A 12085-nucleotide genomic window follows, 5' to 3' on the forward strand; every position below is an offset into this window, starting at 1 on the left:
TCTTGTGCTTGTACCACCATTTGATCATGAGAGACATGAGTGTCTTTATTTTCTATTCTCTCATCTTTTTCACCATCTTGTGGCACATTTGATGAAGAAGGTGGATTGATCACTTGTACATCATCTTCATCGTCATTAGGCTTGATGTCTCCAACCAAAATGTTTTTCATGGCCTCCCTCAATGGTTCATCACCTACATCATCAAGATTCTCATGTGCTCCTTGGGAGCCGTTAGATTCATCAAATTCCACATCATATGTTTCTTCAACCAAGCCAGTGGCATGATCAAATACTCTATATGCTTTGGACTTTGATGAGTAACCAACAAGAAAACCAATATCACAACGTCTTTGAAACTTCCCTAGGAGTTGCCGCTTCTTGTAGATGTAGCATTTGTAGCCAAACACCCTAAAGAAGGAGATGTCCGACTTCTTCCCATTGAGCAACTCATAAGGTGTCTTGCCAAGAAACTTTTGAAGGAATAGGCAGTTGGATGCATAGCAAGCGGTGTTGATAGCTTCTGCCCATAGAGCTTCGGGAGTGTTGTACTCATCAAGCATTGTTCTTGCAAGAGTGATCAATGTTCGGTTCTTTCTCTCAACTACACCATTTTGTTGAGGAGTATATGTTGCGGAGACCTCATGCTTGATTCCAACTTCATCATAATAGGCTTCTATGTTGGTGTTGTCAAATTCTTTCCCATTGTCACTTCTAATCTTCTTGAGCTTCACTTCAAACTCATTTTGTGCTCTCTTGGCAAACTTCTTGAAGCAAGATGCAACTTTAGATTTGTCATGAAGGAAGAATACACATGTGTATCTTGAATAGTCATCAACAATCACAAGACAATAATGATTTCCTCCCAAACTCTTGTATGTTGTTGGTCCAAATAAGTCCATGTGAAGGAGCTCTAGCACTCTTGTGGTTGACATGAAAGCTTTTGTTGGATGAGTATTTGCAACTTGCTTGCCGGCTTGACATGCACTACAAAGCTTGTCCTTCTCAAACTTCACATCCTTCAATCCTCTTACCAAATCATTCTTCATTAGCTTCTTGAGTGAGCTCATCCCAACATGAGCAAGTCTTCTATGCCATAGCCACCCAAGTGTTGTTTTGGTGAATAGGCAAGTCTTTAAATTAGCATCTTCGGAGATGAAGTCCACTAGATATAGGTTATTGTATCTAAATCCTTTGAATATCACTTGATCATCATCCTTCTTAGATACAACAACTTTCTTCACGATAAACAAGCATTGGAAGCCAAGATCACACAATTGTCTAACGGATAGCAAGTTGAAGCTCAATGAAGCAACATATAGCACATTTGAGATTGAATGATCATTTGATATTGCCACTTTGCCCAATCCTTTAACCTTGCCCTTTGAATTATCTCCAAATGTGATTCTTTCTTGTCCATCTACTTTTTCATCTAGTGAGGTAAACATACGAGGATCATTGGTCATATGTTGTGTGCAACCACTATCAATAACCCAATGACTTCCACCAGTCTTGTAGTTCACCTACACATAAGAGATCAAGCTTTAGGAACCCAAACTTGTTGAAGGCCCTTCACCTTCTCAACAAGTGACTTTGCTACCCAAATTTTCTTAGGCCTATTCTTGTTGGGAGGTCCTAAGAACATGACTTTTATCTTCCCACTAGAATCCTTTCTAAGCATGTAATGAGCATTGAAAGCAAAAGGTCTAGCATGCATGGGTGTCCTTGTGGTTCCTCACCCGGTTAAACACATCTTTGCAAAGGCCTCTAAAGATGGTGTTTCGAGCCTTTGCATTCCATTTTTCGTAATTCACCTCATCGCCTTATAGGTGTGTAGCATCCTGAGGTTTTGGGAAGCCTTGTGAGGCGGCTCTAAGTATTTCAACATCTAGAGCTTCTAAATACGCCTCCATACGGATTTTCCAATATGGAAAATCATCCCCCTCAAAGATAGGACGAGGACCATCCCCGTGAGACATCTTTCTCTAGACAGTTAAGTCTAAATACATGAGCACGAGGCTCCGATACCAATTGAAAGGATCAAGATGCCCAAGAGGAGGGGTGAATTGGGCTAATTCTAAATTTCTTTGCAATAATTAAACCCTATGGTTAGCTCAATTAACCCCTTATGCCTAGAAAGTGCTTCTATTGATCTACCGCACAAAAGTTTAGCAACCTATGTTCTAATCCTACTCTAGCATGGCAATTCTATGAATGTAAATGACAAGAGTTGAATTGCTTAAAGTAAAGAGAGAAGGAGGAATGCGACGATGTTTTGCTGTGGTATCGAAGAGTCGCCACTCCCCACTAGTCCTCGTTGGAGCACCCGCGCAAGGGTGTAGCTCCCCCTTGATCTGCGCAAGGATCAAGTGCTCTCTACGGGTTGATTCTTCGACACTTTATCATGGTAAATCACCCACAACCGCTCACAACTTGAAGTTGGGTTATCCACAAGCTCCGTCGGATGATCACCAAGCTCCTAATCACCATCAAGCCATCTAGGTGATGGCGATCACCAAGAGTAACAAGCACGAACTCTCACTTAACCATGATAAGCCTAATAAGAAGGGTGGATCCACACTTTGCTACTCCTGCTTTCACTAATGAGGGCTCTCTTTGGGATTCTCATATCTCAATCACCTTACTAGGACCTTGCTCTTCTTGGCACTCTCAAAGGTGTTTTTAGCTGTTGGAATGAGCAAAAGTACCCCCTCACACGAATGGAGGAAGTATTTATAACCTTGGTTGAAAAATGAATCGTTATGTGCCTCTGCGGGGTGACCGGACGCTCCGGTCAGTTCTCCCCAAAACCCAGTGTTAAAGTAGTGACCGAACGCTGGACAGTGTCCGGTCAGCACTGACCGGACGTGTCCGGTCGCAATTTTCCCTCTCTGGAACCTTACTGGAGTCGATCAGACGCTGGCACCCAACATTCGGTCGCTCACCTCTCAGCGTTCGGTCGCACCAGACAAATTCACCTTGATCAAATGAACTGACCGGACTCTGCCCCAGCATCCGATCACACCGGAACCAGCATTCGATCAGTATTTGACCCTCCATTCACTTCCAACTCTCAATCATATATGAATGAAGATTGCTCCAATGGATCTAAGGGCTTTTTAGGAGCTACCTAGTGCTAGTTTTAGCAAGTGTGCACCACACCTAACCCACTAGACTCACCTAGATCAAGCTACCCGTCCATACCCCCCTTAATAGTATGACCAAAGGAAAAACAAAGTCCTAAACTACTCTAAGTGTCTCTACAACACCAAACGACACTTAGAACTAGTCCATCCTTAACCTTGTCGTCCATCCTTTGAAAACCAAAATGATTTCCATCGTAGGGGCATGACCACCATGATTGCCCAATCAATCTCCATTACTATTACCTAATTTAATTGCCTCTGCAAAATACACGTTAGTCATAGTAATCACGTATTGTTATTAATCACCAAAACCTAACTAGGGGCCTAGAGCTTTCAATAGTAAGACATAACACCGTGCTAGAATTGTGTTCGTTCTTAGACACGAGGGAGTATAACTCTCAACTGGTTCCCATTCCTCCCGCCGCTCCCTAGTCAAAATCTGATGCATTTGGTGGAGCTTCTCTCTCGACTCCATGATGGCGTGGCGGATCTAGGACATGGCAGGGTGCGGGGAGGTGGGGTAAGACACAGCGAAGGCAGCAAGGCATAGTTTATATAGCGAATATAAAAACACATCACATTAGTAAAGCCTAAAGGCAATATCAAATTTATCAGCTGTTTTTGTTCTAAGGGTGATAAGTAAAAATCGCTCGTTTTTCTTCGAGGGGCAATATATGTAATATCAACCGCTTTTTATATCGGCCATGCTTGGCTTTTCATGCCTCTTGCCAAACACTTGGAAAGTATTTCTTCAAGTATCCGCCATTAAGTGCTCTTGTCGACAATCACCTTGTAAAGCCTCTAACATATAAGAATTACCGAATAAAACTCTGATCGGTTTATATAGACCTTCCCAACTTGGTGACTGTTGGGAACAGGGTTCCCGATCTTCCGTCAGGTCGAGATAACTATTGATTTGGTGGAGAGCGACACATCGATCCAACTTCAAATCAAAAGACACGAACCCCGCAACCTTATTAGCACCACGTCTCCTCTGGTTATCAACCTTGTCACAATCTGGTTGACCTCGCTGAGAAGGCTAAAACGCAACTCAAGTATAGTGACAATTGCGGACGTATGATTAAGATCTCAAATGTGGGGTTTCACAACCGATGATGGCGACTGTTCAATGATAGATTGATCAAAAGAAAAACCCAAACCCTAATGTGGGTGGTGTCTACTGATTATATAGTCTAAGGGACGTCCAAAAACCCCTATTCACGACCCTATGAAGTCCCAACACGTTACAGGGCCCAAACAGCCCAAAAGACAGCTACATGACACCATTACAGATTCTTGACACAGACTTTGATGTGGGACCATAGCCATTAGTTATCTCATTAATGCAGAGGAAACTAAACATCTCATTAATGCAGAGGAAACAAAACATCCCATGGCTGCTCCACCAAAAATTCAAAATACAACATAGAACATCTCGTGAATAGCATAGAAAAAGAAAAAGAAAAATACATCCTGTTGCCTGGGCCTCAAGACGGATCGTCGCACTAGCTAGCTACATGTTGCACATCTAAATTGGGCTACATCGAGATGGATATATGCATGGGCCGTCCATCTATCATTAAGTCGTTGTTTAAAGTTTTGGGACGTCACATCGAATGTTATATGGGGTGTCGTAAATGGTGTTTGGATACTAATAAAAAATAAATTATAGAATCTGTCGGTAAACCACGAGACGAATTTATTAAGCCTAATTAATCCATCACTAGCACATACGTTACTGTAGCACTTTATTGTCAAATTATAAACTAATTAGGCTTAAAAGATTCGTCTCGTAAATTAGTCGTAAAATATGCCATTATTTATTTTTTTAGTCTATATTTAATATTTAATGTATGTATTTAAACATTCGATAGAATATGAAGTAAAGTTTTTTTTTGACCTAAACTAGGGCTCAGTCGTTTAGTCAGGCTGGCCATGGCGGCGGTCGGTTGCGCCCTTGTTTAGTTCGTGAAATTTGGATTTTGGGGCTACTATAGCATCTTCGTTTTTATTTGGTAAATAGTGTCTAAATATTAACTAATTAGGCTTAAAATGTTCGTCTCGTAATTTCCCACCAAACTGTGCAATTAGTTTTTCTTTTCGTCTACATTTAATGTTCCATGCACGGGCCGCAAACATTCGATGTGACAGGTACTGTAGCAACTTTTTGGATTTTAGGGTCCAACTAAACAAGGGCTGCATTTGCATTCCACTGCATGCATCGGTGCATGTGCATTGCCTTTACTCCCCTGCCAGTAACGGTAGCTAGCGTAGGGGCCTTGTTTAGTTGGATGAAATTTAGAAATTTGATTATTGTAGTATTTTTATTTTTATTTAGCAATTAGTATTTAATTATGGATTAATTAGGTTCAAAACGTTCGTCTCGCAATTTTCAACTAAATTGTGTAATTAGTTTTTTTTTCATCTACATTTAATGTTTTATGCACGTATCGTAAGATTTGATGTGATGCGTGCTTAGCACTCGATCGCCGGCCGGCCATCGGAGCCGTACGTGTAGCACCACCGCCCCGGCCCGTACTCGGTACGTCTCTGCACGTCGTCTGCAGTCACCAGAGAGAGACGGCCAGTCGTCGTCGGTTGTTGTTGGCACGCACCCATTGGCACCACGTTCTATCCGCGTTCAATTTCATAAATAAATTCATTTAAACAATTCCCATTGCATTTCCATACATGTTCGTCGATCTTGTTTGGTATTACTGCTTAGATTTCTCTGCACAGAGAAATCTTGAAAAACCAATTTTTCATTATGACTTTGGTTTCCGCTCCTCCGATCCTTAAATAACTGTTGTTTTCGTTTTTCGAGAAATAACTTTTACTAAATATATATAAAAAAATATTAATATTTATAGTATAAAATTAATATTATTAGATAGACTATTTTCGTAATAAATTTATCTGAAGATACAAATGTTGCACGGATTTTATAAAAATCTAGTCAAACTTACCGTAAGGAAAGAAAAAAACGACAGTTATTCGAGGACGGGAGGAGTAGGCGAAAATAGTTTTCAGTTTTATTGATTTTGACTTTGCAAACCATTATGCCGTGTACACGTTTAGGGCCTCCTCAACGGTATGAGACAATAGCTAGCTCATACATATCATGTTATTGCTACTTCATCATGTGAACCCTACACGTAAATGATTATTTATTCTATACCTTCTCTCCTCCCTCTCTCATTTTTTATGAGCGTGCCCACAAACTACCTCGTTTTCTGAGCGAGATAAGTGTTGAGATAAGAGGTAGTCTCTTCTTCTTTTCGGCTTCTCTCTCTTCCACATCAGAAAAGTATCGATATGGATTCCTATGAGCTAACTGAAGTGGCACGGTTGAGGACGCTCTTAGCAATAAGTTTGATTATTAAGATGATAAAGGGCCTCTTTGGCAAGGCTCCGGTGGCTCCGGCTCCCGCACCTGTCGGCCGCCCATGGGCCGATAGGTGCCAGGGGGAACCGGAGCCGCGGAGCCCGAAAAACGAGCTTCTCCGGCTCCGGCGGTGTCTGTGAGAGAGGAAAGAAGGAGAGAGAAAAACGGCTCTAGTGAACAATAGCTCAATGTCGATCCATGGGTGACCAACAGGTGAACAGGGGCGGAAACCGGAGCCAGCGGAGCCCTGCCAAAGAGGCCCAAAGAAGCCTCGACAAAAAACCGTATGCTAAAGCTCATCTCTCCTTGTCTGTCTCAGCTAAAATCTACTGCCATGCAAATGATGTTGCCTGCCTCCTCCGATCCTCCGATCTCACCGTCCCTCACACATACACAGGTCCTTCCTCCGTCCATAAAAAGATGTATTTTTCAATTTTTAGAAGTCATCAACACCGTATTCACCAGCATGTCAGCGAGGGTCTTCGCTATCAATTTCGACGTCACATCAACTACTTCGCCTACTTCGGTTACATCAACCACTTTGGTGAAGGCTTAGTTCTATGAAGAGAAGCTATCGAGAGATCAAGGCTATGTGAAGGAGCAAGCTTCCAAAGGCAAATTCACAGAAGTTCGAGCGAAGTTTGCCGCAGAAGAGTAGTCGAAGACAAAATCATCCTTAGGCGGTCTCTGTATAGGAAGTTGAACGTGCAATTTAAAAGCATGTATGACAACTCAAAACAAGTTTAGTGAACTGAATCTGTAATTTGAAAGTACCAAAAACTAGATGAGGAATCTAGGCCCTGTTTAGTTCACTCAAAATCTAAACTTTGGCACTATGCAAAAAGAAGATTCCCCGTCACATCAAACTTACGGTACATGTATGGAGTACTAGATGTTGACCAAATCAAAAACTAATTGCACAGTTTAGTTGTACTTTACGAGACGAACGTTTTGAGCCTAATTAATCAATGTTTGAACAATTAGTACCAAATAAAAACGGAAAACTACTGTAGCTCTAAAAATTGCATCTATAGAGAATTTTTTTTTCCTAAAAACGTATTATAGAAGGCACAGAAGTATGTGTCCTACTTCTACCCTAAGACCTTGTTTAGATGCGCATATATTTATCTCAATCCATATATATTGAAGTGAATTGTAGTGAAATTAAACTAAATTACATTCTATTCTACATCAACACACGTAAATTAAGATAAATATACATGCATTCAACCTAGATAGATGAACGAACGAGGGAATATAAAACCTAATAGTAGGTGTTGATACGAAGTTCCTAGAGTGGAGCTTTTACTATAGGAACAAAAGAGGGTACTTCCTCCGTCCAAAATGACTGTTATAACTTTGACTAATTTTATATAAAAAATTATTAATATTTATAATACATAATTAATATTATTAGATAGATCTTTAAATTTATTTTTATAATAAAATTATTTAGAAACATAAATAAATTACTGCACGAAAAACTAAAAGGACAATTAATTTGGGACTCAGGCACTCTACTCCTGCTAGCAAGCAGTCAGTACGAGCAGGCGGGTGGGCCCGGAGCGGCGCTGCCTACCCATGCATGCATGCATTTACTACTACGGCATCGGCATGGCATGGCATGGCGTGGAAAGTAAGATGCATTAACTACTAAGGCAGGCGCGTGCACGGATCTACTGTACTTATCTGTCATTCGATGGCAATGCATTAATGGCAGCAGCGAGATGCAGATGCAGAGAGGTCCATGAAATCTAGCGAAGCGATGCGGCGACGCCTCCTCCTCATCATGTGTGTGTCCATGGACCATGGCAGCAGCAGGCACTGCATTTACTCGGCCATGTGATACCAACTGTGTATATGTATATACTTATATCCTATGCAGCAGCAACTAGAGATAGGTTACGACACTGATGACCTGACCTGCAAGTGGTGACTGGTGAGAGCTAAGCTATACTACCAATCGTGAGAACTAGAAAAATGTGAAGGCCAGGATTATTTCTTTTGTTCTTTTTACTTGTATGGCGACACAACTTCTTATATTTGAGATATTAAGGTCATAGCTGGTGTAGTAGTAAGTTGATTGGTATTTCGTCATATGTATGCCACCAGAAAAGTAATTGCTATCTTGAAGGCATTGAACTATGGGAATTCATATATTTGAGGAACGAACTTTCGCGAATTCATAGGAGCTGAAATCATTTACATTGCAGTTGATAAATTTAGATTATAATGACATGTTATATCAGGTCTTAACTCTGAAGTTTGAACAAATAGAAGATCCAAGAATATGTGTGTACATGAAGTATGCTCATGATCAAAATATGGGCCAACTTTATAGCTACACCATAGTTTTACTAAAATCCAGATATGCTAGTTCAGATCGGAGTTCTAAAAAATGCGCCTCAAATTAAATTGTAGGGATAAAAGCTTGCGATTTCTGAGTATGTTACAAGGAAGGTAGATGATCTTTGAACTCCCCTTGGAACCCACCATGGTTAAAAGAACTCCCCTTGGAACCCACCATGGTTTTCTTGTCTTGTTGATTCCATGAACACATTCTCATCGTAGGTTGCAAAGTTCATTGCTCCAGGATAATTGCTCCAGGATAAGCATTGGAGCAATCCAGAAAAAAACAGGGGATTGCACCCATAGAAATTGTTTGGACAACTCATTCGTTCCCAGTCCCAATGCATATGTATTGGAGTGGGAAATGAACTAATTTTCCACCTCAATCCCTTGCATTGAAGCATATCGCTATGTTTCCAAATAAGCCAGTAAAGAGCCAAGTGGATTCTCATTTCGATAGATGGAGAAGATTATCATGTGCATGGACACTGGTGTAATGGTGTGCCTGAAGTGGTAGTCAGCATCCGCATCTTCATCATATGAAAGGGAGTGGTCACTATTGCCGCAACTCCTCCAGACATGCTCGAACTACCACTGTTTCCCATGCTCTGTGTTCAGAAGATGCCGTGCTGCCTGCAAAACCAAAGCCGTTATCCTTAGATATGTTAATGTGCAAGGTAAAGTGATACCCCCGTTTAGATCCAAAAAATTTTGGATTTTGGCTCACTGTAGCATTTTCGTTTGTATTTGGTAATTAGTGTTTAATTATGGACTAATTAGGTTCAAAAGTTTCGTCTCGCGATTTCTCGACCAACTGTGTAATTAGTTTTTTTTTTCGTCTACATTTAGTACTCCATGCATGTGCCGCAAGATTCGATGTGACGGGTACTGCGCAAAATTTTTTGGATTCTAAACAGAATAGGTGTAGCTGTCATTTGCAAAATCATGAGAACCAAAACACGTGCCAATAGCATCATTCACCATTTGGTATGAACTTTCATGCATTCTATATTTATATATGCATGTAATAAACTCCCATTGGGCTATCTTTTTTAAGTCAGAGCCATGGCAATGTTTTCTCAAATCGATAGGTAGTTAAGTTCAAAATCAGCCAAAGTTTTTTTAGCAAGAGCCAAAGGTTGCTAAGAGAGAGAGCTGAATTGTTAAGAACATAGGATTGAGGAATGCCAGTTTTCTACGTCTGGTTAAAACACAGAATCAATACAAATAATTATATACCTTAGCTCTGCATAGAGACATATTCCAGCAACATAGAAACAAACCTTATGACAGTGTGGTTCAAGTGCCATGAAACAAACCTCTTGTTTCCATGGTGACAACTATCGCCTGCCCGACATTGTTGAAGATTCCAGCCTGCAAAGTTCAAACGCTGCTTAAGAACCTCACAATGGATATGGACTGGACATCAGTTGCACTTATGGGAGAAAAGGCAGGTCATCAAGTAATTTCACAAAGCACAACAATTGTTACAGAGATTTTAATTGTTGCCTCTATCCTGGTTCAGATGCCATTGAATAGGCTTGTATAGGTATCCCATTTTCAGCTATGCAGTAATGTGCTGGTCTTCTGGATTATTATAGGATAACAGAAGTTTAGCCTGCTAATCAGAATGCTCAAAATTTAATTGCTTTATCTTTTCCATTGTATCAGACACCTCTCGAAGAGCATCCATACTTGTTTCCGGATCTCATTGCAAAGATTCCACACATTGGGCTTCGAGGGTTGTATCGAGGTTCTATCCTAGCAATCTTAGGCCAGTTCTCAAGGTCTGTGCAGTTTTAAAGTTTTAATATGCAAAATCTTGTAGTCTCTAAATTTCATATAATGCCATTTGCAGCCATGGTATGTTATACTACTGCTTGTGCAAAATCTTCTTAGTGGTAATACTATTTTTTTTTTCTGGTTGGCTGATGCCTGAAACATACTTATATGGCTACATGACCAATGTCCAATCTAAACTGAACTACCTATTCTTGTAAAAGTTAGGCTAACTTATGGAAGTTACCGATGTTTGTTCATGATGCACAATTATATATTTTATAAAGGAAGATATCAAAATGGAATACTAAACATATGAAGTTCCTAACTAAATATCTAGTGCTATATAGAATCACCCGTTTGAACAAAAAACGATGTAAGGAAGCATGCTACTGTACCTTCATTGAGTTAATAGGATGCAACAGAGAGGTAGAGAGTGCACTTCAAAAGGCTTCCTTATGAATCTGCATTTAGATACACCATGGCATCGTTATTATCTTCATTGATCGGAAGTCTGTCACCTTTTACCCACAATAAAAAATCAAAACAAGGTTGTACCGCATTAAAACTGAATAATTGCAGAGGCTATGTAAAAGATTGGTTCTTTTCGCCCTTTTTTTAGGCCAAGCTGTAGCAAGGATATATTTTGGATTACTGCTGATCGGATAAGTTCGTTGCACAAATCTTGTGTTGGAAATTGATGGCCGTCGAAATTATAATAACAATAAGTCAATCAAGTATCCGGGTGGAAATTCCTCCACGCATTGTGCTACTGTAACCACGAAGAAGGCAATCCAATCGAATCAGAGGAGGTAGGCAGGGGAAATGAAATAAAGAAAAGGGGGCGTGAGCGACCTGGTCCTGGTGAACGTCGCTGGCGGGGTTGTCGCTCGCGGCGCCGCCATGCCTGCGCCCGCCGCCGGCTGCGGGGTGGCCGGAGCCGCCACGCCCGCACCGCCGGCCGCGTCGGAGTTGCAGGTGCCGCTGGGGGGCCCGCCCGCGCGGGGATGGCCGGGACCGCGCCCGCACCCCGCATGCGGCAGGGCCGCTGGGGCCCCTACCCGCGCTGGGATGGCCGGCAAAGCCGCGCCCGCGGCGCCGGCAATCCACCCGCGCTAGGGTGCGGCGCCCCGCAGTCACTGCCGCGTTTGGCTCGTCCGCGACGGGGGAAGGAGATGGACGCCAAGGGGAGCCAGCGGGTAGAACACCCGAACCAACCCGCATCGGACGGACCAGATCATACGAGGGCTCGATCCAACGGCGATCGGCTTAACGGGCGACGTGGCCCTATCCGTTAGCCCGCTTTTGGTGCATGTATCGTAAGGAGAGAAGAGATATCCACGATCGATCTACTCCTATATACTCAAAAAGTCAAAATACAGCTGGTGTACAGTAATACAAATATACATTATATATGGTTCTCTCCGTC

The 12085-nt window shown here is 41.7% G+C and overlaps 1 long non-coding RNA gene across 2 annotated transcripts; it reads right to left on the minus strand.

The window, feature by feature from the left end:
• Window positions 1–8747: 8747 nt before the first annotated feature.
• Window positions 8748–11825, minus strand: LOC136462417 (uncharacterized). Of its 2 annotated transcripts, none has more exons than XR_010760711.1 (4): window positions 11512–11825; window positions 11055–11120; window positions 10197–10251; window positions 8748–9510 (listed from the first exon to the last, which is right to left on the minus strand). It is a non-coding gene; the product is annotated as an uncharacterized lncRNA (long non-coding RNA). The 2 variants fall into 2 exon arrangements; XR_010760710.1 differs by having other exon boundaries at window positions 10161–10251.
• Between the last annotated feature and the right edge of the window lie 260 nt (window positions 11826–12085).

This window comes from Miscanthus floridulus, chromosome 7 (assembly GCF_019320115.1).
Source record: "Miscanthus floridulus cultivar M001 chromosome 7, ASM1932011v1, whole genome shotgun sequence".
NCBI lineage: Eukaryota > Viridiplantae > Streptophyta > Magnoliopsida > Poales > Poaceae > Miscanthus > Miscanthus floridulus.